Source organism: Serinus canaria, chromosome 2, assembly GCF_022539315.1.
Source record: "Serinus canaria isolate serCan28SL12 chromosome 2, serCan2020, whole genome shotgun sequence".
NCBI lineage: Eukaryota > Metazoa > Chordata > Aves > Passeriformes > Fringillidae > Serinus > Serinus canaria.
This window is the reverse complement of record NC_066315.1, coordinates 119,941,779-119,967,938: the sequence shown is the minus strand read 5'-3', so window position 1 is coordinate 119,967,938 and position 26,160 is coordinate 119,941,779. Positions and strand designations below refer to the sequence as shown.

Sequence of the window (26,160 nt, the reverse complement as noted above, 5' to 3'; positions counted from 1 at the left end):
GCAAGCACATGAATGGATTAACATACACAGTCCTATAATTAGCTATGTTATTAAATTTGTTAAGTAGATGGGGGAAAGGGGCTTGTTTGCCATCTGTTTAAAAAGTATCTCTCTTTCCACTGAAATCTGGATATAAAAAACCCCAGACATGTGGGCATGACTGCCTTACATACATTACTGGGATTATTTCCCTTGAGTTAACCAAGACAAGCATGATTCATATACCAGTAGAATGTTGTGCAAAAATGTGCATAGCATTTTTTCACATAATGTTCCTTTCCCTTCCCATTATAAATTATGAATCATGTAAACATCATGAATTACAGAGCTTTTGGTTGGTCTGGGGTTTTTCTTTTTTCCCCATGACCCTAAAAACTACTTAATAGAAGAGTAATTATAATAGGCAGTATGGTAAATTCTGCCATGAAAATTATTTTTCATTTCTACTCTTGTCACTATGTAACAACACAGTCATTTGCTTTGATTTTCCTAGAAAACTTGAAATAATCAAACTAATTTTAGAACCCAGACACACACACACACACACACCACACATTTCCACTGACTCTGAATACAGAGCATGTTTGTATCGCGAGAAAGAAAAATTGGCACTGGTTAGAAAAGAGATGGATATTAAATATATAATCATTAGCCTCAGCTATGTGGAAATTGTCTAAAAGTATGAAAACAAGCTGAGCTCTGAGCAGCTTAGAGCAAGGCCCTGGTTTGTGAACTCTTCAGTAGAGCTCTGTCACTTGATCAGGAGACTCACGAAAGCTTGTACTGTAAGAGCACAAGAAAAAGACAGCATGAAAGAAAAAAACCAGCAAAAACCACCCAAACTGAAAGATGGGAAGCTCTCCAAAAGCGTAACTGAGCAGTACTTTAAGCCAATATTTCTGTGTAGAGCCTTACCTTTAATGCCACATTTCTTTAGAGAGATGAGCAAGCATTTGTAATTTCCAGTCACCATTTACATCAGTGTCTGCAGCATGCATACTGAATGTTTTATAAGCTTTTTTTTTTCAAACAGTGCATATGATAGCAGTACAAAAGCGCAGGTGACAGGGAACCTGGATCTGAGCAGTTTTCCATTTGCCTCAGGCTAGCTGAAAGGATGTTCCATTAGCTCAGAGGCAGAGAGACCCCCTGGAACATTATGAATTTGGGGTTCAGTCACTCATCTGTGATAATTTATCTGTGATAAATGCAAAAGTCACAATAAAGAATGGAGAAGACACAGCATAAACCAAGAGAGGAACATAAAGGGAAGGGAGCTGTAAGGTACCTCCACACATACAGTCTAACTCCAGCCTTCCCATACAGTCATCGGAGAGGGTTAAGCTTTCAGCGTGGGTGCTCTGAGTCACTGCCTGGAGGAGCTCAAGAGGTGATTATTTATACAGCACATTAACCACACAGGACTATATAGGAGGTCTAAAGTTCAGGATCTGAACATGAATACTCCCCAGAAGGTATGGAGTTTGCATTTCTTTCTATTTGCCACTATCCCCATGGTGCCAGTGAGCTCCTCCAAGCCACATTATAGAAGATGAAGAAACTGTCTAATTTACACCAGACAGAAACAACTCCTATCAGAGATCAAGGCTGAAGCTTCTCTTCCTATGTCTTCCTCTCTGGCAGTGGTAAAGACCAAGTTATATGTTGGATGTTTGTCCCTGCACAGAATAAAGTGGTCAAGATAAAGTAGCTGGGTATTATTTGCATGCAAAAAAAATTAAACCCAAAAAGAAACTCCCTACTAAGGACCGTCATCCATCTGTTTTTCTTTAGGGATGCTTTAACATTAGCTAAATATCACTTATTTACACCTGAAGAAGTTAAATGATCTTGTTCCCATGAACTCTCTTACAAATGCTGTCCTGGCCTGTGATTTATATAAAAGTAGCTGTTCCCTTAATTTTATTCACAATAGCTTCATTCTTACCATATGAACCTGCTTTGTCAGTATTCGCTTTGATTTATGGAAGATTTCAAACTACCAAAATAACTATCCCTTTTCTTTTCATTAAAGCTAATCCCCACAAAGACACTTTCATCTGCTGATTAGTCATGCTTCAGCAATCCTTGCTAACCAGAGGCTAAGTTATTGATGTGTTAAAGATGTAATCACAGAGATTCAAGACCACTGAAGAAAATTCAACCTGTTGTTTGACAGTGTCAGAATTTAGCAGAGTCTTGGCTTTTTGAACTACATGTTCAGCAGCATGGTCAAATCTCTTCAGGTAAGCTACAGGCCAGAAAGGCTGTGTTAGGAAGCGTTTCAAGTCCACAGACATGCTGCATTGAAGATCATGAAAAGAAGGGGTAGGGATTTCCAAAATACTTCGGGGAAGTTGGAGCCCCACCTCATTCAGCATGAACAAACTGAACTTCAGTGTTTCTCAACAGTGCACCCAGCTTTTTAAGTCAAAGAGGCAACATATTTTGCATTATAAATTGTACATGCAATTCATTATCATGGCTCGTGTTTCCCCAGCCTTGTCTCATCTGAATGTTTATTTAGAAATTATCTAAGCAAACCCATCTTGTACCTTTTCATGCTCTGATCATTGTGAAACAATAATTTCTTCCTGGCCATCACTCTGAGTGATTTTTCATTTAAAGAATGGCAAGTTCAAATACTAGGAGCAGTTTCCCATGAACTGATTATCATTGCAAATGTTTAATATAATAGTTTGATGTGCTGTAGATGTGCTAAAGAGAATAAGGACTTGTAGAACTCTAGAACCTGTTTCCAAAACCTAGAGGTAATGGAGGTCTTCAAGACTAATCCACCACCCAGTGAAGCAGCTTGTATTATGCTTCAGAAAAGGGGACACGACAAGCCTGAGCTGCCACTTCCAGCAGTCAGGACCTGTCTGACTCAGCTGTGATTGGCAGCTACATGACACATATTTAAGCTCATCAGAATACACCCTTGTCACAGCTACACCACAACTTCCTCAGGTAAATGTGTATTCATGGCTGATGCTTCAGTATCGTGAACTTAACAGCTGTGTGCTTTTTAAGAAATTAAACATGAGTGAGACCTGCCCCAAATCCCAATTGACTTTACAAGTGGCGTGTAGAGGTCTCCGAGCAATAATCAGCCTAATTCCTGTGCAGTCACCTTTGGGACATAAACATATATTCAGTTGCCATTACTTATAATCATCAAGCTATACTAAGAACCACTTCACTTGAGTCTTCTTCATATTTGATGGACAATTGGAAATTACCGACAGTAGGAGGCCACTGTGGGTGTCACAGTCAGCCTGGGCTGCAAAATGGCTTAGCTGGTTTTGGCTAGTAAGAATCCTGAGCAGATACATCCTGCTGAGCCTGAGCTGCTGCCTTCTGGGCTAGGCCAAGTGTCCCCAGGCTAAAGGAGAAGACAGCATGGAGACCCCTGCACAGACACACAAGTGGGCCCTGGCCCAATTGACACCGGCACAGGAGTTGGGCTGGCTCAGTGCACCCACCAAAAGCAGCACTGCAGGAGTCTGAATCCACTTTGTGCTGCTCCTCTCCCACGGCCCTGTTACACAAATAGCCAGGCACTGCCTGCACTACGATGCCACTCTGTCCCATTTTCAAAGCTGCTGCGTGGATGAGCCCACACTCCCTCATCTCTCGTTCTGTTAGATGAGGCTTACAGGCTGCTCCAGGTTTGGAGCTTCTGTTCCATAATCTTACCATTACTTCTGTTTGACCTGGATCAGCACAGACATATGCCTTTCCTGTCTTCTGTGATTCAGTCTCAAGTGCTCTTCACTGATAGACTTGGTTCTCATTTCCATTTTCATGTAGTGTGATAGCAGACACCAATGATGCTGCCTCTGCCATGTCCAGCCTGGTACTCGTAGCACTCTTTTGTATCACTGAGTTTTTCCCCAGGGTTGACATTTCACCCATTTTATGTCAGTCTTCCTTGCTTTGCAGCATAAACTCATTATGTGTCCTTACTGTTTACTAAATCCACGATCCAGATGAGAATCCCCTTCCTCATGGATATTAGCACAGAGCAGTATGTACAAGGCTCATGGAAGCCAGATTTCTGCCTCCTTTCTAGCAGCTGCTTCTTCATCTGGTGTATTTCTGGATGGACAACATCCAGTTCCAGGGCAAACACTGCTCCACAAGGAATGTTCTTGGAATCCTCTGGCTGAGCTTGGTCTGTGAGCCCAAATCCACTGAGCACATGTAAATTGGTCCATTGTTAATTTGTGCTGGAAAGCCCTGCTGAGCACAGGAATATGCCAGGAACACAAATCTCTGAAATCCTCTTTTCAATTGAAATGGCTTCTTCTCACTCACTTCTTTCACCTTTCAGCCTTGTCCTGGCCAGCTAAGACTGATGATTGCTCCACACAGCATATCAAAGATTTGCTCCATCTAGGCACAAATCACCCTTGGAAGGGGCATTGAACTCTGGACTGCAATTTGACCAGGTCCTGCAGATTGCTTGCTGCATGATGCCCTGTGGAGTCCTGTGTCAGCCACTCATTTGGTACAGCTATTACACAAAAATAAGCCAATGAGCTTATTGAGACTTTACCCCTCACTTATAGTAGAGTTCTGCATTATCTGCAGCTGGGACAGTCTGACCTGACCTTAGGCTGCATGGCAAATGGAAAAACCCTACAAACTCTTTCAGTGCTCTGACTAAATCAAGTCTGCTCTGATTTGTGTCAGGGTCACCACTTATATTTGTTTTGTGATTGCACATTTAAGGCAAGAGTTTAGTTCCTATACCTTGTGCAGCCTAAAGGGAAGACTTAGGAGTTTGACTTCCCTTGTGAAATACCTTCGTTTCTTCAGTTTGAGGAATGATCAGTTACTGTGAGCAACTGATCAGATTAAAATGTACAAAATCATTCACAATCTGTATATGTCAAATTCCTAGGAAATTAGGCTATTACTAGTGAAGAAAGACAGCACAGAGGAAAAGCATGTTTTCACTGTGACCTGGCAGTTCACTGACTCAGAGACAGGCTATCTGTACCAGATCTGTGAAGCAATCCAGAATATTTCAACCAGCTGGGTTGGATAATGCTGACACACACAAGACATTGCCAATAGTTGTATCTCACAGAGGCTGTAACAGTCCTCAGTGTAACTAACAGGTGGTGTGCTGTTCCAGAGGCTTTGCATGATTCCACCCTAGTTTGAGTCTAATGAAAAACAGTGTAGTTGGCATCCATACTGATTGTTCATAGACCTCTGATTTCTGTGAGTAGGTAAGTACTGATTACACAGGTAATCAGTTTGTGCAGCTCTTTGAGTGACTCTTCATCCTCATTGCAGTGTCTGGAAGATCACATATGGATATGGTAAGGAGTGTGTCTTGCTGCTTTAGCCCAGGCAGCATTTTCACCTGATCCTGAGATGAGCACCGGGTTCTTTCACCCCTGTTTTGCAGATGTCATTGAGAACCAGCAATTGATTCTTTCTGAAAGGACACCCCATTATTCAGTTTGCAAATACTGATGTATATCCCTTTGCCAGTGGCTTATCAGCCCTTTCTCATCTTGTTACCCAGGGTGATTTGACAGATATCTTTATAAGATCCTGACAAGACTTGATAACAATATGACCAGAATGGCAGCCATTAGGTGACTTTCTAAGCCCTCCGTTTTTCTTCTTTCAGGTAGTTTTCTTTATGGAGAGTTAAATTACAGCAGGAGTGGTCTTATCCTGTGGCACAGGTGTCACTAGCAATAATCAAAAGATGTTTGCATCTTCAGGTGATACACAAATGCAAGCTGAGAGCTTCTGCTTCCACAGGGCCTGGAACACAGCTAGCAGCTTCTTTGTGATGGCACCTGAAAAAGCACACCTGAGGACCTTCAGGCTCAGAGTAAAATTTACCCATGGCAGACAAGCTGCTTTCTCTGTTGAGTACTTGGGCATGTTCTTTGACCTCCTTACTTGTTTTTTCTCCCAGAAAAGTGTGAAGTTTGTTTCCAGTAGTTTCCTGGTATGTCTTCTGGACTCTTCCAAAACATGCTGGGGGTATGACTAATGAAGTCGGAGTGGGGAGCAAAAATATTTTCTCTTTTTCTGTCCCAGTAGATGGATCTATGCTGGTATATCAAACTCTGCCAACCCTGAGACCTAGAGGCATGTTCTAGCCACATCCATATTCCTGAGCTTTCTTTCCACCCAAGCATGGGACAGGCAGAGTCATTCTACCTATGGATCTAACCCATGGCCTGTGCCATCTCCTGACACAGGCAGGGAAAATGTTGGGAGAATTTTACTTAGCATTAGCTAGAAATATGCCAGGAACCCTAGCAACAATTGAGCAACATAAACACATTTTGGTGCCTGGGAACATTTCTTGGTACTATTGTTTTATTTTTTCCATTATATTGCTCAAAAAAAACCTTGAGCACTTTTAAACTGCTTTCAAATTGAATATCTCCTAGATCCAAGACCTAATTACTCAAGGGTAACAATTCCTGGCTGGTAAAATGAATCCTCCTGGAGAGCACTTTGCCGACAATCTGAGTGATAGCACAGAGATTTTTGTTTTTCAGGGATGTCCATCACTTACTGATATAGCTGAAACATTCTGCTCATGCTTGGAAGTCAGTGGGACAGGAATTCCTGGTCTCACCTCTTGTTCATATTCTTTGGCTATTCATGGCATAGAAATTATCTGGCTGTTGTGAAGACTTATGGAGAAGGTAGGGTGAGTCACACTTGTAGAGTGAATGGGTCTTTTATTCCAGGATATTCTCTCACTGGAGAAGTTCATAAAAACTGGTTGGGTGTAGGGAACCCAAATCTGATGTCTTGCCATCTGTATAATTCCTGCTGTAACCCATAAATTCACTAGTGAGTTTATCTCTTTCATGTTCCTTGAAAAACAAAAGCAGCCTAAGTTATTTCAAGCGGGCATGTTGAAGCCTTGCTGCTGTAAGTGCTACAGGGCAGTATAAACCATCTCATTCTTTGACCGTGGCAGGAGATCTTTAATGCTCATATGAATCCAGGAATGGATGGTAACAAATGTTTTGTCTGGTGCCTCTTCATCAAAGTTAGTAGGATAGCTACAAGCTAGGGTGTTTCTACCTCCTCCACTCCCATTATTGCTTCGAATCAAGTGCCAGAATAATTAGTTCATTGCTGAAGAACTTTTCTTAGCAGATCTCATATCCCACACAAGGCAACAACTCACAGGTCTTAGTCCAAGAGGGTATTCCAGCAGGGACTGGGAAAGAAAAAACCCTTAATGTTGTATTACTTGAAGCCAGTTCATGCAGTCCATGTTCTCCACTGGAGTACCACCCACCAGTCCAGATGACTCTGAATTAATCTCATACACTCCCAATCGATCACACAGGACAGACAACACTCACAGTGTACATAAGAGTGATAAAATTCAGTTATTACATCCATGTCAAAGGGCCCCAGGCCGTGGATCACAAATGTAAATGAGAGCAGCTGAACGCTTTTCCATTTTTGCTTTTGTTTTTACCATGGGGTTTGAAGTGTCACATTCTGTAATATAACTTCCCTTTTCTAGTCACAAACAAATGACATCTGGCCACTTTCAATAATAAACTTGAAGAGAGGGGACATTTCCTTTCAGCTTGTTGTGCCCCTTCGTAACCTTCAAATTCCAACGAGAGCTGAGGAGAAGGAAAACTTTTTAAAAAATAATCCCCTAATGATTAAACTTACTGATGGAGAAAAACTTTGCTCCGAGCCTCTGAGTACCGTTGGCTTCACACAATCTCAAACATCCTGACACAGTTAATGCTTGAGGAGCTGTTTGCTGCTCCCTCTCTCATTGTTACATCATACAGGAAACCCTTGCAGGAAATGAAAGTTCAGCCAGCCTTCTCCTCCCTCAACACCTTGAGCTTACAAGTCTAAGACAGAAAGCATACAAGGAAGAATGAAGGTGGGGTAAGAGCACAAGAGAGGCAGGCCAGACACAGATAAATCACACACCTTGATTTTCCTGTCTGGCACAACATTCAGTTTTCTTTCTGGAGGTGCTTCTGTGAAATAATCTGGGTTTCACTGAGCAGGAGGTTTTCGCTGTCTATCCCACATGGGGGCTTGTCATTCAGGGTTGTGTAGGCTGAGTCTGCTTTGTGCCTGTGTCACCTCAGAGGGCATTTTTAAAGGAATACAAATAAATAAGCCTTTCTTTTGAATTAAAAGGATGGGCTCCCATCTCTTGATGTACTCCCAGTCTGAATGTTCTTGTCACAACAAGGATGTGGTGGAGCCCTTTGTTTGTGTGGAAAAAAGTCCGCCTTCAACCAGACTCGTCCAGCTCTTTCAAACTGGGAGCAGAGAATGGCTGAGGTTATCAAGATGAATTAAAAACTGGGAAAGGCACTGTGAGCAGAGGAAATTAAAAGCTTTCTTCTTCCTCTGTTCTTAGTCAACAGAAATACCAGACACATAATCTTAACAGTGCAGGCCAAGCCACTACCCGTGGTGCAACACATAGTACATCCAGAAGAGGCAATTTAGGGACTGTGAATGGAGCTGCAAGGCCTCCTCCTGATGATCTACAAGAGCTCCTTTCAGAGTTGATTCAGGACAAGGGAAAGATTCCCTTTGGTTTTCCTACGGCCCAGATAGTGGCACCATCCCTGCCACCACAGATAGCTAAAGGCTTTCTAGATAAATGTTTTTCTCTTTCTGATGAAAACACGATCTATGGAAGCCAATCTCTGTTGAAGATTTTGAAATGCTAAATGGAAATGCACCATTTCTGCTTCCTGTTCTGCCTGCCTGCCCAGCCAGCTGCCTGCTCAGCTCCCTTCTAGCTCCCTTGGCAGGTGCAGGACTTCTGTCTTGCAAAGCGCTTGTAAAAGCACCTTTTGGTTCCAAAACACTAGGAAGTGCCACAGCAAGAGTTGTCTGTTTTTGTTAAAGCAAATGTACAGCTATTGCCAAAGCAAAGCTAATGAGGACTGCAGGAGCCAGGCAGAGATTCAAACTTCTGCACTGACATCATCACAATCTGAAACAAGAAAATTTATTTAAAAAAAAAAAGGTATGTCACTTTCCCACGAACTCACAGAAGAGTGGAAAGCCCTCCAGGTTTCTGTGGAATAAGAGGCTTGCTTGTGAGTCTCCCACCAAAAGGCACTGGCAGCCCACCCCAGCCCAGGTGGGTTCACCAGTGCATGACTGCTCCTTCTTGGCATGCAACAGGCTGTGCCAGTGCCCTTGTGCAGTGCAGATCACCCAGATCTCTTTAAATGCAGCCCTCTCCTTTGGAGGCAAGGTGCATTCCCCAGACACTCCCTGGGAGCACATTTCCCTGCAGGAAAACGCAAGTGAACCTCTTGGGGTGCATGTAGGAAATGCCCTGCATCGATCCTGCCGCATCCAGCACACATGGCCAGCCTTTATTGCTTTGCTGCACATGGCCCTGGGGCTGTAGAAGTCTCCAAGGCTCTCCTGATTTGTGGCGTAGAACTCTCTAAAGCAGCTGGGAATTGACAGTGTTGTTGTGCAGCCTGCAAGACTTTGGAATATTACCTGGTAACACGTGACAGGAAAAATCTACCAGGGAGGTGTGGCTCCCTGGCTGCCCTTGTTTCCAAGCTTTGTGTCCTGGCATGTCACCCCACAGCCTGCCAAAGAGCAGCCTCTGTACCAGCCTTGCTGCAAGGGCATACACACATTAGGAAATGAGAAAATAGCTGTAATATCCATGTCCATCTACAGAAGAGTCCACCATGGGAGCAAGCAACAGGGCTGGTGAGCCTACTGCCATTGTGAGGCTCACAAAATCTCACTTCAAACCCACAGACCTGAGATTTAAACTATTATCATAAGAGTGGTCTCTTCCTCTGTGCCTTCAGAGGCTGCAGTCCTCCACTTGTACTTCTCACAGCTTCTCTTGCTGCAAGGCTTTTAGGAAAAAGAGTATGGAATCTCCTAGGATGAGTCACAACACGTGGCCACACTCTTCTGTGGTGATGCAAAGGAAAACACAGCAGTGCTGGTTAGAGATAGTCAGCTCTAACCCCCTGGCTCTGCCTGAGGACACAAAAACTCGGGCAGTGTCACTGAACATGGGTGGCTGACTTCAGAGCTGTTGTGTACTGTTCCCATCTCCCATTCAGAGGGGATGCTCTGGGAGTCAGCTTAGCTTTCTAGTCCAGGAGAAGTTCACCCATAGTTTATATTTTCCAATATTTTCTTGGTGACTAACAGTGTTAGTGAACTCTGAGGAGAGCAATCTTTCTGCTGCTGGGTGACCAGCTTCTTGTGCAGATCCCAGCCTCATCTCTGGCTCTCCCTGCTTGCAGCCTCTTGTCCAAACAGTTCCTTTGTCCCTGAAACCCTGTGGTCCAGTTCTTTACAGCCTGTCCTACATCTTCCTGACCTGCTACAAAGCCTCTTTCCAAAAGCTATCATTCATCAGTTTGTTCCTGATGAGAGTCGTTGATCAAAGCAAAAATGTGGCTCGTTGTACTTGCCACTATCAGAGCATCCCACAAGGCATATCTGATGTGAGCACCCATGTTCCCAGCAGCCAGGGAAATTGTAGTCATGATTAGATGCACACTGCTCCCAGAAAAGGGCTTGGCTGAGGCTAGGCAGTTATCTGGGGCCCCTGTGGGGTGAAAACACTGGCTGTGCATGGAGAGAGAAGGAAGACAGAGCTCACCATGGCGTTTCTGGACCTTCTGCAAAGGGCCCAGAGCAGAGAGCTCATGTGGGCACACCCTCAGAGCTCCCTCCCATCCACTTACATTGTGCAGGATTGTGGCCTGGCTTGGAAAGTCACAGCCCAAGTACATTGCCTGACTGACACAGAAAAGTTTCTGTGTTTATGGAAAAATGACCAAAAACAAGGCCTGAGTGAATTCTTTCATAATCAAGATCATTTTCTCTCCCACAAGCAGGAAAGCAGAGGGGCATTGCAAGAGAGGGAGCTTTTGCTAAGCGGATTAACATATTAACTAAAAATAAAGATTGGACATATTTGGAATTCTAAGATAATCTTGCTTTTCTGGTGACAATAGAAAAAACTCAGGCCTCTCTCCTCTGCTTTCTGTGGCACTCCAATTCATTCTAGCCTGTTAATTCATGAGTTTATCTATACTGTACATGAAAAAGATATGTCTATGCCTAGAGCACATCTGACATTTGGGTACAGATGATCTAGTGATTGGCATATTTTGATTCATCAACCCAATGCTGAATACATTACCAGAAGATTTGTTTTGAAATAAGAAATTGTTCTTTTTTGATTTAATTTCTTCAAATGTTTTCCCCATATAGCATCTCCCTTTCATTTTGCCCATCCGACCTCAGGAACCTGATCAGGGAGTGGATTTTTTAAAACCCCTTATAGCCTCCACTTAGCCTGAAGTGACAAATCTCCCTACTCTTCTAATAGCAGTCTCGGTGCTGTGCTTGAGTCCATAGCAGTCTGAGCAGGGGAGACGTCCCTTGGGGATAATGGTGTCCCTCCAGAGGCTGTGCTGGTTTGCCTTGGCCAGTTCCAGCCCTGGAGGAGATTCATTTCAGCTGTCTGGGGTACCCACTGATGCTGTGTCCTCTGTGGTGTTCACCATACAATGTGCAGGCACGCACAAGCTTTTGCCCTTCTTCACAGTCACAGCCCCTCCTTGGCTTTTTTTGGCTGCAAATACAAAGCATGGAAGCAGATACATGGACCTCCAGTTTCTCCATGCTCCTTAGGGTGGTCCCCCTCCCTCAGATCAAGGCAGAACAGTCTCACAGGTGGTGGGAGGATCACCCCAGGATGTTGGCCTGGGGGATTATCTATGGCATCCTTTAAGGAGAGTGCCCAGGAAGCCAACAGCTCCACAGGGTGGAGGAGGCTCGGTGCCTGCCCTGCTGGTGTTATCTCCAGCTTGTGCAAATGAAGGTAACTGGTTTATTTTCCAATCTGTCAGCCCCAAGGGGAGCCTTTTGGTGCACACACCCAATGCAGACTTGGTGACCAGTTTTACCACTGCAGTTCAAAATTGTGGGATTTCAGACCCTCCTCCCTCAACCTAGTAGAAAGCACAAGATGCTCCATAGGGAATTATTTTAGGGAATTACCCACCAGTGGCACAGCCTGGGTGCAGTGTGTCTGCTGGCCAGCAATCACTTATCTTCCTGTTAGGGCAGGTCTATCCTAAGACTCCAATCTACCCTATTCTCCTAGAGCTTAAAATATTTTCTTCTTTCAATCTGCAAAGACAGCTGAAATATCTCAAGAATTAATGAAAAATAAATGCCATATCAATCTTTGCTAGGAACCTTCCAGTGGGTTTATGTGCATATGTGTGTGTGTTTATGTGTACACACATGCACACCCACAGACTTCACCATTTCAGCAGGGGACTTTCTATTTTACATTCTTCTCGGGCTAACACTTGCACTTTAATACCAGATATCACTGTGAGACATAATGAGGGTCATTAAATGTATTTATTAGCTTATTAAAGTGAACTGCCTTCACTGTTGCAGCTGGCCTGTGTTTTATAGAAACCCCAGCAAATCCCCAAAGTCACACAACAGGAGCCCAACACACTTTAGCTGATGACAGAGTAAATATCAAATTTACTAGGGCTAGCAAGTGGCAAACACAGTTCTGGTATGTTATTTGAAAACCTGCCATGAGGCATAATACGTAATTGTCAGCTCATAAGGGTAGAGTTGATTTGGAAGGAAATATGAGAAGAATTTGATAGGATTTAGTAATATTTTCAGGGATACAGTTTAATTATAAACAGTCAGGAAGCTCTTAGATACTAGCTGTGGGTCTCAAACAACCATTAAAGGAAGAGGAAAAACTTTAGCTGGATATATGAGCTGATCTAATGTGGATTTTAGTCATAACACATGAGATAGATACACCTGAAGCGCCCATATCTTTAACAAAGTCTATGGGGAAAATAAATTTATATTTTGAGTTAAGTTCAGGAAGAACAGAAAGACCCAGTGGGTGCTGATTGTCTAAACAAGGTGTACCAGGGAGTGCCCAGGTAAATGCATTTATGTTTTTTTCACTAGGCACCCTTTGTTTCTCACAGGCTGTAGTCTGTGAAGCAACTTCTTTTCTCATTTTTAAGACATGAATGATTCTTCTTTCACACTGGGGTTCCTCAGCCCTCATTTTAAACACTCCAGGTACTGCAATAGCTGGGTGTTCTCAGTGACCCCAGCACAGATGAAGGCAAGTATGATGCCAGTGCAGGATGGGGTTCTGCTGCTCCTCCCAGGAGCCTGTTTAGGGGAAAACACTGCTGAGGAACCCAGCTGCAGTGAAGCCCTTCACTGTGGGGATGGGCAGGAAACTCTGCCCCAGCAAAGCCCCAGGAGGGCTGGGTTTCGTCTCCTAGCCCCACAGATTCAGCAAAGGTCAGGATCCTGAAATTGTACCAGGACAGCGCTGCCCTTTAACCCTCACTTTCAGGTAATCCTGCTTATGTGAAGATGATGGAAAGGCTGCAATTCTCTCAGACATTTCTTGAGCTATTCCTATAAGGCAAAGACAAATCAGCAAATCAGATAGATAGATAGATAGATAGATAGATAGATAGATAGATAGATAGATAGAGAGATAGATAGATAGATAGAGAGATAGATAGATAGATAGATAGATAGATAGATATAGATAGATAGATCGATAGATAGCTGATAGATAGATAGATAGATAGATGATAGATGATGATAGATAGATAGATAGATAGATAGATAGATAGATAGATAGATAGATGATGGATGGATACAGTATCAGTGGATGCAGAATCAGCCACACTTTTGGCTGGAAGTGGCTCCAGAAATCAGAAATCAGAAAGGGATTAATCACAAGGAAGCAGACTTTGTTTTTAAAAGCTCCTCTCATCCAAACAGCCCTCTCAAATCTGGTTGGGAATAGTCTCCCAGGACACTGGATGAGCAATGAAGCCAGGTGAAGACAGAAGAGCTGCTCAGGGGCTGTGAGATAGCAGTGACTAAGAATGATGACCACTGTCTGCCTTAATCAAAAAGAAAATAATCCTGTGTCCCTTTTCACTCCCATTACAAGGAACTCACGAATGGGTTTGCATCATTTTCCATAAAGCAGAAGGAAAACCCCTGCTGAGGTATTTTTACTCTTCCTCTATCTCACTGTCCTGCTCTAACACCCACAGTTCTCCTGAAGATACAGTCACTGCTTATTCAAAGTTCAAGTGTAGGGGGACCCTGAGCTGTTCTGCCAAAAGCTTCCCCCTTCCCCCTCCACCCCCGCCTGAATCACTGGCAGCAAACATAATGGCAGAGGGTGTCACATTCTTCTTACCGTAATGCTGTAAAGCAGACTGGGATATTTTCCGAGATTTCTTGTACAGCTGGATGCAAGCAACTCTGTGTGTGTGTACATGTGCGTGCACCCAAGTGCCAGTAAATCATCTTAGACTCACATGTTTGGAAAATTACTGGTTGCTTTGGCTGTTTTCTCATAATTAAGTGTGTGTATTCAGATTATAATTGAAGATTTACGTCTTCAGGCTTTATTCTTCCAAGTTCTTTGTTAAATTTCATATATGAATAACACGAAAGCGTACCCCAGATAGCCGAAAGGCATGAATTGTAAGTGCCCACACCTCTATACACACTTTTTTATAATGGCTTAGGCTGACATGAGCCAGGAAATTCAGAGTTTGGTCTCACATGGACTTAATTCATACCTTTGAACACACAAAATCTTCTCCCTATAGAGTTATATTTTAAAAATAGCCAGTGGGATTTAACCCTAAATTTCTGTGCAACTCTGATTACATTGGCTCTTTCTTTTTCAGCTTTATCTTTTATAGGGTTTCTTGCTCATTTTTCAAAAAGATAACAGTTAGAAAGAGGGATTGGGAAAATATTAATTAGTTCTCTATAAGACCAATGTTATTTTTGAAGTGCTGGGGTATTTTTTTTCATTTTAATATATCTTAAGCATGTGTATGTTTTATATGTTCTTATCAACACTGTGAAAGATATTGTAATTAAATGATCCAAGGACTCAACAGTTAAGAAATGACAGAATAAACTGCTTGCACAAGTCTGTTCACCTTTCTTACACTTAGGTCTGAGGAGATGGCTTCCACTTAGGGTCAATGCACATTCACTCTGGCACTTGTCCTTATCAGATCCCTCTCCCCACTGTGTCCTCCTGGGTCGCTGTCACCTTGGCCAGTCAAGGCCGGTCATCCTAAGTGCTCATCACATCCCAGCCTCTCATCCCTCTTGCCCTGTTTTTCCATGTGTCTCCTAAGCTCTTGGCCTAAAAAATATCCCAGCTCTCCTCTGAAAGTGTGGCTCTCACTGAAAGCTGGCATATCACTGTGGAGAGAAATTGGCTGTAGATCAGGTGATTATTTTTCACACACACAAATACACTGTCTATCAACAAGTCTCCCACACACTTCACCTGCCACCTGCCCAAGTCAGGAGAGGATACAGCTAATTCCAGTTTGCTGATGAAGGCAAAGGAAGGATGTAGGAGCTAAATAACAGGAGATGAGAGTTTAAAGCCAGATCACATTTGCTTGAGCTGAGCAGCCTGGACACAGAACAACCTATGACCACACAGACCTGACTGTTTATCTGCTGCTGCAGTCAGCAATTTGTCAGGGAGTTGTGCACATCTGGTTGCCTGAGCTGCTCTACATTTGGAAATTTGAAGATCTCTAGTCACACAAAAGAAAAGGCTTACGGGTCTGACTTTTGCAAAGAGCAAGAAATCAAAACTGCAAACCCTTCATTCCTCCCACTTTTTTCCTTGGGCATAAAGATGTCCCATCCCAGCTTGCTTTGAATGTTCATTTGGCCCTTAGGCTAAAAACAGAAAGAAGAAAACTGGGTCCCTGACAAAAAGTAGGTCTTGCTTCTAGGAAACAAACCTGAAATGTTCTGACTGAAGAAGGAAGCATTAGCCAAAGCTGTGCCACTGCTGTCTGCAACAGGACCTTTCCCACCACATAGCTCCTCAGAACCTCTCTTAGCTGAATCTGAGCCAGAAGCAAATGAGGCAGCATGGACTGGACCATGACTCCACAGCTGAATGTTCTGGGACTTGACTGGAAAGCAGCTGAATTCTGGTCGCTTATTGAATGTTTTAATTTTTATCTCAGTGACAAAACATTTTAAAAAATGCATTTCCAAGACTCCCCAAAAACAGGCTACAGTGTCATACCACTTCCTATGTTGCCTGGGTGGTTCCTGCATTGCTAAATTTGTCCAGACATGTGATTCTCAGAAAAGCCTGGGGAGAGGCAGTATCCCAAACGGAGCACTGGCTGACAGCAATGTGAAACAGGGAGCAAAAGGACTGTCACCTGCAGCTTGAGACCTCCAGAGAAAGGATAGTTTCTGAAATTTTTTTAAGTAAACAGGATTGTCTCAGCGAGACAGCTGACTCCACCTTCTGTTTCCCATGCAACACCTGCAGCTCCACATATTTGGCTAAAGTTTGGGTCAAAAAAAGGGTAACATTAGTATAATCAAAGTAATGTAATGGATTTAACTCAGTGAATGATTTGTAAACAGCCCAAGGTCTTTTGGGCTGTGGACTGTTGGGATTTGGGACCTAAAACTTGTTAGTCTTTCCCAAAAATGCCACTGGGCATTTAGGATATAGAGTTTACTTTCAATGACAGCTTAATTGACACTATATTCTCAGTGAGCTAGAAAGGATTTCATCCACATGGAGACATTTCCAGTGCCCCCAAAAGGTGTGTTTTAGAGCTTCAGTTCCAATTCTGTCCCTCTCCCCCATTTCCCACTGGGGAGAACAGGACAAAGAGTGCTGAAGACCACAGTCCTGGCATTGCCCCCAGTACAGCTGATCACAAAGAACATGTAGGATTCTCACCCTGGAAAAAAAAAAATCTCTGAATCATATCCTGAGTATTCCCTAAACTCTATATCATCTTACTTACTTTTTCCAGTTTTCTCAGATGCATTTTTATTCCCAGCTTTATTCATGGCATCTTCCAGAGCTCTGCAGGTTTACGTCTATTGACTAGCGCCTTGGTTTACATCTCTCGATACATATCTTGTCTGTGGCTGAAAGGATGTCCCTCCACTCCCTCCCAAGGTTACATATTCTCATAAATCTTTGAAAAACCCTGTTGATAAAGAGCAGCTTGTTGGTTGCTCTCACTGCCTTGGCAGGTAAACCAGCCTGGAGGAACAAGGAGTTCTCTACCCTCACTCCAGTGGAGGTACAGCCTCCCTTCCACTGCTGCCAGCAGTTTCCAAGAGTACAGAAGAACAAAAAAGCACCCCTAAAGAGCGAAGGAAATGTGACACTGTCTAAATTCAGGTAAAAGGTTTTTTCACACTAGTTGCTTTGTGTTGTGGGGAGCACTGATGGCATAGAGAAGCAGGGGAAGCTGTTTTCTTGCCATTCAGCAGAGGCAGCATCAATTGACTGGGTTTAATACAGTGTCACTTATGAGACATGCATGGAAAACTGCCGTGAGCAGTAGCAAACTGCTTGCCACTGGGCAGATTTTACACAGAATAAGCCATGGATTCTGGATTTCTGGATGCAGACTGGGGGGGGCTGAAAGAGAGGAGGCAAAAATGAGAGCTGTGGCACGTGTCTGTCCATACCCAAAACCACTCACTACAAAGCCCAAACTAGAAGCTGTACCGTTTCAAACAGAGGAAACTCTAGAAAATACAGCCACAAGCAACTGCTCTGTGAGAAAATAACAGATTTAAAACCTAAAATATCTTTTTCATTCTTTACTTCTTGTCCACTCAAGTTTCAGTTGTTTCAAAGGACTTTCTTAAAAGAAGGGGAAAAAAAAAAGCCTGAGCAGGAATTTGAGCTTATACTTTGTGTAACAGTCTCTAGCTTGAACTCGTGAAAGTATTTTGCTTTATCTTTGATTCAAGACACAGGCTACTCAGTTCATTAACACATGTCAGAGCTTACAAGTTAACTCATGGTTTGCTCCTGCAACCCAGAGTCAGCTGAAGGCTCCATCCCACTAATCTATTTTTATTATTCTGTTTTTCTGTTTATTTCCCAGTAGATCATTTTCAAACTCATTGATGGACTTTTTGGGTATTAGCTACTGAGATGTTGAATGCACAGGTGCTCTGAAAAACATGAAGTATTGGGTTACAGAATAATTGATGTGATCTTTTGGCTTTTGCATGTGATTTAAAAAAAAAAAAGAGAAAAAGAAGAAAAAGCATCAATTGCCTATATTTCATTAGAGCTTTTCATCCAGCAAAGAGGCCAGATGAACTTCTTAATTCTATGTTTCATTTTGGGACCTTATGTGTAATCTCAAACAGAGTAAGTGAATTGCATCCATCCCTGATTCAGCACATGTAGACCCTTGTTGATGAAGTTTCCCAGTCAATCCATCCTCTTCTCCCCACCCCTGACATAAATAAAAGCAGGAGTGGAAGATTCCCTTCAAGGAAATTTATCTCTTTGACAGTCAAACAGGTGGTGAAGTTAATGCAAACCCTCAAGAGAACTTGGTTGGTAAGAAGGGCTCTGCAATAACTAACCACAATGATTTACAAGGGACTAAATTGCCAGATTAGGCCTTGATAATTTTTCAACTCTTGACTTCATTATTACCTTGTGGATCTGGATCTTACATCACCTCTAGGAATGCCTGGGATCAAATTAAAGTGGAAACACCTGGTTGAAAGTCAGTTCAAAATACAGATTTAAGAACTAGGGGGGGTATTTGTTTGCTGGATCTGCTTTTCATGCATTGTGGACAGCTATAAAATTCTGTTTCTCTGTGCTCAAGCTTTGTTTTCAAATGCCAGTCTGCTTTGCATGTGTGCTTGCTAATAATCACTGCTCTTTGCAAGCACACTCACTGCTTAGAGATATACAGAACTGTCATGTGAAGCAGATTTAGAAGTTAAATGGAGTGTCCAAGTGAGTCAAGCTACAAACTCAAAGACAGATTGGTTTGAAAATCTGTGGTTTGACCTAACACAGCATGACTGTCTAAGGAAGAAGGCAGAGGTACTCATGCAGCAAGGATTTGCACAAAAAAAAAAAAAAAAAAAAAAAAATTTGTAGTTAAGATAAAATGCAAATAATGTGTTTTTAAGTAATGTGTGAGAAGAAATAACAATTTTTGCCAGGAATCTGTAGCTGGAACAAACCAGTGGAACACTCAAAGGAACAGTAGACAGCATTTAATGTCACAATACTGCTACTACACAGCTCTGTTTGAGGAGAGTCTCCTACAAGCCTTTATGCTTCTGTTCCCTCTGCATCTTAGTTGTCCTCCACCAGCTCTCCTGCTCAGCTGGGGAGCTGCAGCCAGTACTGGGTTTCCACGAGTCAGGGAATTCAGCACTGGCACAGGAGAGGCGAAGCTATACAACACTACAGCAGTAGGAACCCTTCACAGGACACCAGGTGGAAAGTCAATAATTTATCTAGTCCAGACAGCTGCCAGGCTGCTGAAAAGATGGATACTTATAGAGCACAAGAGAAATCCTCCCAGTTAGTTCTGCTGTTGGCACACCAGCAATGGCTGCTTCATCAGAGAAAGTGCCCAGCTCCAGCAAGTCCTGCTGATTTAAATGGGACCCTGCCTGGATGGCTTCAAATGTCAGTTCTGGCCTAACAACCTTGATGGGTGAAAGCAGTTCAACCACATTTCCTACGTGGAAAGACTTAATTTGATCTGAATCCATTCCTCAAGGGTACCACCTCACATGGCTGATGGCACAACCGGGCATGACATGCCATTCAGAGACCAGGGTACTGGTGAAGCTGGAAAGGACTTGTTGCCAAGTTTCAGAAACCAATGCATTGCTTGGTCCTCTTTAATGGGTGAGGCTCTCCCATGTGAGGTTCCTTTCTGTTTGATAGAGATGCATTGCAACAGGCTCCTGCCTGGGAAAAAATCTGCCTGTGCTTGACAGAAAATGACTGCCCATTGGCACTGGAGCTCCCTGCAGATATGTGCTCTTTGCCTGTGTCCTCACGTTTGACTTTTCCAGGACTAAAGATGCTTTCATAGGGCTCTAGGTGGGCAGGGCAGCACAGAGGCTTGAGGGACAACTTCTCTAGCTTAGAAGGCTCAGCCTAAAAAATCACCTCCATGCATGGACCAGACTGCAAGTGGCCGCTCTCTCTCCTGCTTTGTTGAGGGCACTTGAAACTTCCAGTGTAGGCTGGGAGAGAAGCAAAATCACAAAGATGATGGTAAATAACTTCCCCTTTCCCCTTGTGAAAATTACACGACAGATGGGGAGCTCTCGCACTGCCCATGCAATTGGGTTCCTGTTCCCCCTGGGACCAGACCTGGCAGCCCCGGCAGGAAGAGGAGGCCAGGATGCAGCACCTCGGCAGGTGAGAAAGCTCAGAATCCTGACCATGACACTGGAATTGTCTTCAGGGAGCGAGACTCGAGGAAAAGCTCCAGACAGTGACAGAGCAGGAAGTTACAGCAGCTGTAGGAGCTGTGGTTAATGAATTTCCCAGTGGGGCTTTAGCTTTTGCTCTGCCTTGCTCCCTCTGGCCCAGAGTGCCGTATTAGTTTCTCCGCTTCCCAGCCATCCCAGTCCCACAAGCTGTTTCGTGTAAGAATTTTCAAGGCAGCAGATTGTGTTATGAGTCCCCAGTGAGAGTATAATTTTAGGTCCGTTTCCAAATATTTAGTAACAAAGGCTTGACTTCCCAAGGTGAATCCCAGGAACACGGACAGGATCTCCACATCTGATCATTCAAGCATCGGGGGAAAGAAAAAAAATTAAAACATGCAGGGTTTTTTAGAAAACAAGAAACTTGGGTCCCACAAGCTCAAGAGCTGCAGAATTCCATGTGCAATTTTGTCCCTTCAGTAAAAAGGGGTTACCTTGGCTGACCTGACTGCTCTTATTAGGTGCTCTAGGTCTACAGAGGAGAACCTCCACAGGGGACTGCAAATATTTATGATACCAAAAAGACAGAGAAAGGTAAAAGCTGCTTGTTGGAGACTCTGGGAACAATCCTAACAATTCTCCAAGTCTATTGTAGCCACTAATTTCAACTAAAAGTTAGCTTCTTTCCCAGGTATGAAGAACTTGGGGACAAATTATCTCCTGGTCTTTGTCCCCATCTCAGTCCCAGACCCAACTTGGCCTGGACTGTGGCTTGGTGAAAGTTACTACTGTTCCCTTCAAGCAAAGGAGAAATGAAATATTTCCTTGAGAAAACACCATTTACCAACAGCTGTGGCTCAGAAGTGCTCTGCCTATAAATATGGATTCCATATTAAAATCTGGTTAAAATTATTTTTAAAATATATTCCCAAAGCTTATAAACTCTTCATAGGCCTGTTACTTAGTTTGTTATCCCATCTAGTAAGAACAATTACACATCTTCTAATTGCTTCACTTTTTATAGTTTGCTACACAAAAAAAAAGATGTAAAAGAGACTGAATGACTGCTTGAACAACCTGGATTTTTAGAACCAAGAGAAAGTATTCCTCCAAAATTCCCAGGTTAGTCCCAGGACTAATGGAGAACCTTATTTTTCACATGCTAACAGATGATGTATTACATGAGTCAAATGTTAGTTTTAAATGTTAACGTTTTTAAAGAACTGAACAAGTGATCACTTCTGCAATTCAAAAATAAAATACAGAAGACAATTTGTTTAAATTATCTTCGTTTAGAGTCACTGCAAGCAGAGAAAAGCTGGCATTTTTTATCAGGTTGTTTGGATTGTGGATACAAGAAATGAGGAAATCCACATGTCAATACTTTTGCTGGACTGTTCTAGTTTATGATGGCTCCAATGGAAGCCTTGGACCCATCTGCCTCATGCTTATTTTCCACCATAGTGAGGACTTGCTGGACAAGAAGCTGGCAACCCTCAGCATTTCAAGCACTGCAGTTCACAGGCAAGCAGAGGTTTTGAGGAGACACTGGGCCCTTGGAGCTGTATCTGCATGATCCTGCTGCTACCATGGTGAATTAATAGGAGCCACGAGACAAGACTTGATGGTGAGACCTCTGAAGAAGCCAATAAAATGAAGAGCACTGACACTAGCTAAATTTGGAGATATTTGGGAGACCTTAATTCCACCTGCTGCTCGAATCCTACTGTTGACATATAACTCCTTACCTCACATGCCAAAAGTTTAAGTAGGGAGAAGCTCTTGTAAAACAGTGCAGAGGTCAATATTCCTAGCTCTCAGCACAGCAGGATAACCTAACATCCTTAATCACTGTGGGATGCTTCTGTTTGCCCATTAACTACTGATCTATGTAGAAACCTAACTTGTTTTGAGTAACATTTGTTCTTAACATGGACCCAAATGCACTTGCCTGTTAAGAAAATAGAACAAATTTAAGCTAACTTTGCTTATCTGTATCTTAAGTGGTTGCATCCGAATGAAAGTTTGTAATTATTTTCTAAGGGCTTGTTTAGATGTGATGGTTGATGGAAATGGCAGTGTGACAGGCATTCCAAAGGCACTGGCTAGTCCCAAGTCCCAGAGCAAAGAACTTCTTACTCCAGAGTATCCTTGTTTAAATTGGGCTGGAACGGTTTATGCTTATTGCAAGATATAAAGGTAGCACACACACACACACACACACACACACACACACACACACACACTTAAGTGCAGCTATTTCAGAGTGACTCCTGTGCAGGGCTGTGTGTAGAAGGGCCCTGGTGGATGAGCTCAGGGCTGTGGCTGCCTGCAGCTGCCATGGGAAGGGAGGGCTGGATGTCAGCACAAGCAGACACTGCATGCACACACCCTGCAACAGGAGCTGCTACAGCAGGTACAAAGGGGAGATCCCTGGAGCATCTTAGCACCCCATTCTTCCTCTCCCACTAAGAACCTGTCCCTGCATACAGCTACTAGCTTTCCAAATGCTTCAGCATTAGCTATTCCCCATATCTTACTGCCACAGAGGCTTTTATTGATAATTGGATTAGGAGAGAAAAGCTCCAGTCATTCCAGTGCCATAGGCACTGGCCCAGGCACTTTGTTTGCCAAAATGTTTTCAATCAGAATAGATAACATTTTAAAGGCAGTTTGGTCAGCCTGTACAGACAGGGATGTGTTTAAAGGTTTGATTTTTTTCCAAATACATTGTGGCTCCTTAACTAAGTGCTACAATTACCCTGCTTAGGAAGAGGGAACCAAATATCCTGCCAATTTAACTTAGGCACAAACACACACAAACACTTGATCCTGACTTCTGAACATTCATCATTTAGCTCAAAAAAAAGAAACTGTGGAAGAAATGAATTGTTTGTGTATTGTCAGCACTAAGCAGATAGATAAGTATGTAAGCTGGAATGTTATTTCTAAAGTTATTTTAAATATTTGGATTGTCTACTTAAGCTATGTTTAAATAAAGTTGCTACAAATTTCTTCATTTCACTGAAGCCATTATAAAGCCACACTTTCTGTCACCAGATCAGAATTTAATGGTCAGGGAAAAACCATGGCAGGCTAATTAGAATACCAGGGGGCTGGGGTTTCTGTAACTACATTTCTAACTTTGTTGGGTACTGTCCCTATACTCTCCAGCCTTTTTTTGCAAGCTATGTGACTAAACATCTGGAATTTAGGCTTAGGAACCTCAGAACAAAGTAACGCTTAAATAGGTGTCTTGATAAACCATTCTGCCTGATCTGCTGTTTCAGGGACTGTTAGCAGACCTAATCTCTTTGATAGTTTTATTTCCTGTTTGTGAGCTATGAACTTGGCTGCAATGGAAAGCTGAGCAGAGCCCCAAAGCTTCTGTACTTGGGTTTTAATGGAAAGAAACAAACTCCTGAGGTAAAATGCTTACACAATTACCATTTGCATTATGATTATCACCTTTTGTTGAAGAGAGGACTTATCTACCCAGAGACAAGAAAAATTAGGAATCAAATTCAGAGGTTAGCCTAATGATTTTATATGCATCAAATTCTTGAGCAGGCACACACTTTCAGAACCATAGTGGCCCATGACTTACTCCTTTATGTGCATTCACTTCACAGCTCTGATCCCACTGAATTTTCCCAAGCTGCTCCTGAAGACAAGACTCATAATGGTTTGTCTATACACAAAAGTTAGGACAGATTATGATGGTGTTTGAATGTTAAGAGTAACGGTTGCTGCTGAATTATTTATTCATTATGAAGATAAAGGGTATTGTTCCTGAGTAGCTCACCTCACTCAGGCCTTCTGCACAAGTCTTTATGAGGTAAGATAAATATATACTGTGTGTTACCAACTCTAAATACACAGAGAGGCCTAATGTGGGGGAAGAAGAATTCATACTACAATGGGCATCCAGATTAGGTGCTCCAAGCTGCAACTACATTAATACATAAAATAACCTACAAGCACATTATACAGGAAACTACTGACACCAAAAGCAAGGATACTAAGCTTGTCTATCTCATGCCAATAGCTGAGTGGGTACACCAAGTTTAGAGGTTTGGCAACCCTAGATTCTTTTTAAAGACTAGAAAATAGAGTAGAAGCCCTAGAAGCCTCCTATAGATGAACCAGGGATGCAAATTGTCCTGCTCACAGGGAAGTAGACTGCTACAGAATGATCTTCAAACACCTTGTTTACATGGCTTTAAGCTTAGCACTATTAAGATAGGAGCTTTCTGAAAAAACTCTTATCAGCTGCATATCCCATCAGGTTGTTACAGCAAGACAAAAAATACCAAAAGGTGCACCCACGTCAGCTCATCTGGGTTTAACAGTAATCTTTCATGGCATTCATTGTCTTAAAGAATGAAGGAAAAAGTTCCTACATTAAGCCTAAAGTATTAAATTAGAACTTTAACCTGAGCTACTTAAACTAGGCTGGCTTTGTGTGAATTAGCAAAGTCTCTCAGCCACAGCCCTGAAGAGCCACAATTCTCATAGTTTCTGGTTGTAGTGTTAAAGGAAACTCTCACCATCACATGGTATTTGCAGCAATTTAGGGCAATATAAAAAAGGGATACCTCAGTTTCCACTCCATCCTGCCACAAATCTCTTCCTGCTTCATAGGAATCACCCATCCAACTGGGAAATCATCCAGTCAACAGAAAACCGTCATGGAGAGGTGAGATTGACTTCTTTACATGATTTTTTTTTTAAGGTGTGACTAGAGGTGACAGGAGGTTTGGGATTATTTCCAAAGTAGCTCATGTGTATCAGAAAAGCTAACAAGCTGAATTCTTTTGGAGGCTTGAATGAATTTAGACTCAGTCTCCCACTCTGCAAGACAAGCACTATACAGCCCCAAAGATTCTCCCCCCAAGCAACTCTCATTAAATCTACGAGGCATCTGGTATTCCCTTCCTCTATGTGCATCACTGACATTTGAATAGAAGATGAAAAATTAGGAGAATGAGTTTTAGAAATATGCTCACAGAGAGCAACAGCCACAAGCCACCCCCCAGCCACAGAGCTGAACTGAGAGGAAAGGTAGTAAATTTAGAGAAACCAGGATGATTGCACATCCAATAATAAAGTAAAACTCAGCAAGCCTTGGAACTTGCTTTTTAAGTAAACATTATAAATTGGCAGAATGCTTTATAGAACACCTTGGTGTTGGTGGTCAGCTTATTTTTCCTTTTCTATTAGGCTAGTTAGTGTCAAGTATCAAAACATCAGACTTCAAAAGTTGCTTTTTAGTCTGACACAGCAACAGAGACTGAGACATCTTAGAAAACAACAGTGCAATACAATAGAATAAATTTGTTGTACTTGCTTTTGGGACTTCGCTGTAAGAACATGGGAGGTAATTTGTCCCTTGAGAAATATTCTAATGACTTTTTCAAAAGAGCATGGAATTTGAAGTAAGGGTTAATGTAAAAATTTTCTTCTCCTTTCAATTTGTTTCTAAAAAGAGTTAGTTAACAACATTGTTCTTGACACAGATACCATTTTTTTTATTTTATATGTGTACTATGTATATGAAGTAATAACTGCAGCTGTACTGAAACTACATTTACTTTTTAACTTGCTGAAACTGCATCCACACATTTTTTCAAAGACCGGAATGCAGGTCTACAGAACACCAGAATTAATACTCCTCATAACCTCTTGAACCAGCTACTTCATCAGTGAGTTTAGAAGACAAAATTGTCAGCTCCTAAAGCTCAATTTCACAGTACCTACTGATAGCCTTCAGATATCACACTGTAAACCATGTAGTTGACAAAG

General features: G+C 42.5%; 1 protein-coding gene across 1 annotated transcript in view; it reads left to right on the top strand.

Moving 5' to 3' along the window:
* The window catches only part of RPL7 (ribosomal protein L7), an 886,137-nt gene that overhangs the window by 824,055 nt on the left and 35,922 nt on the right, over positions 1–26,160 (top strand). The gene's annotated exons all lie outside the window — the stretch shown is intronic.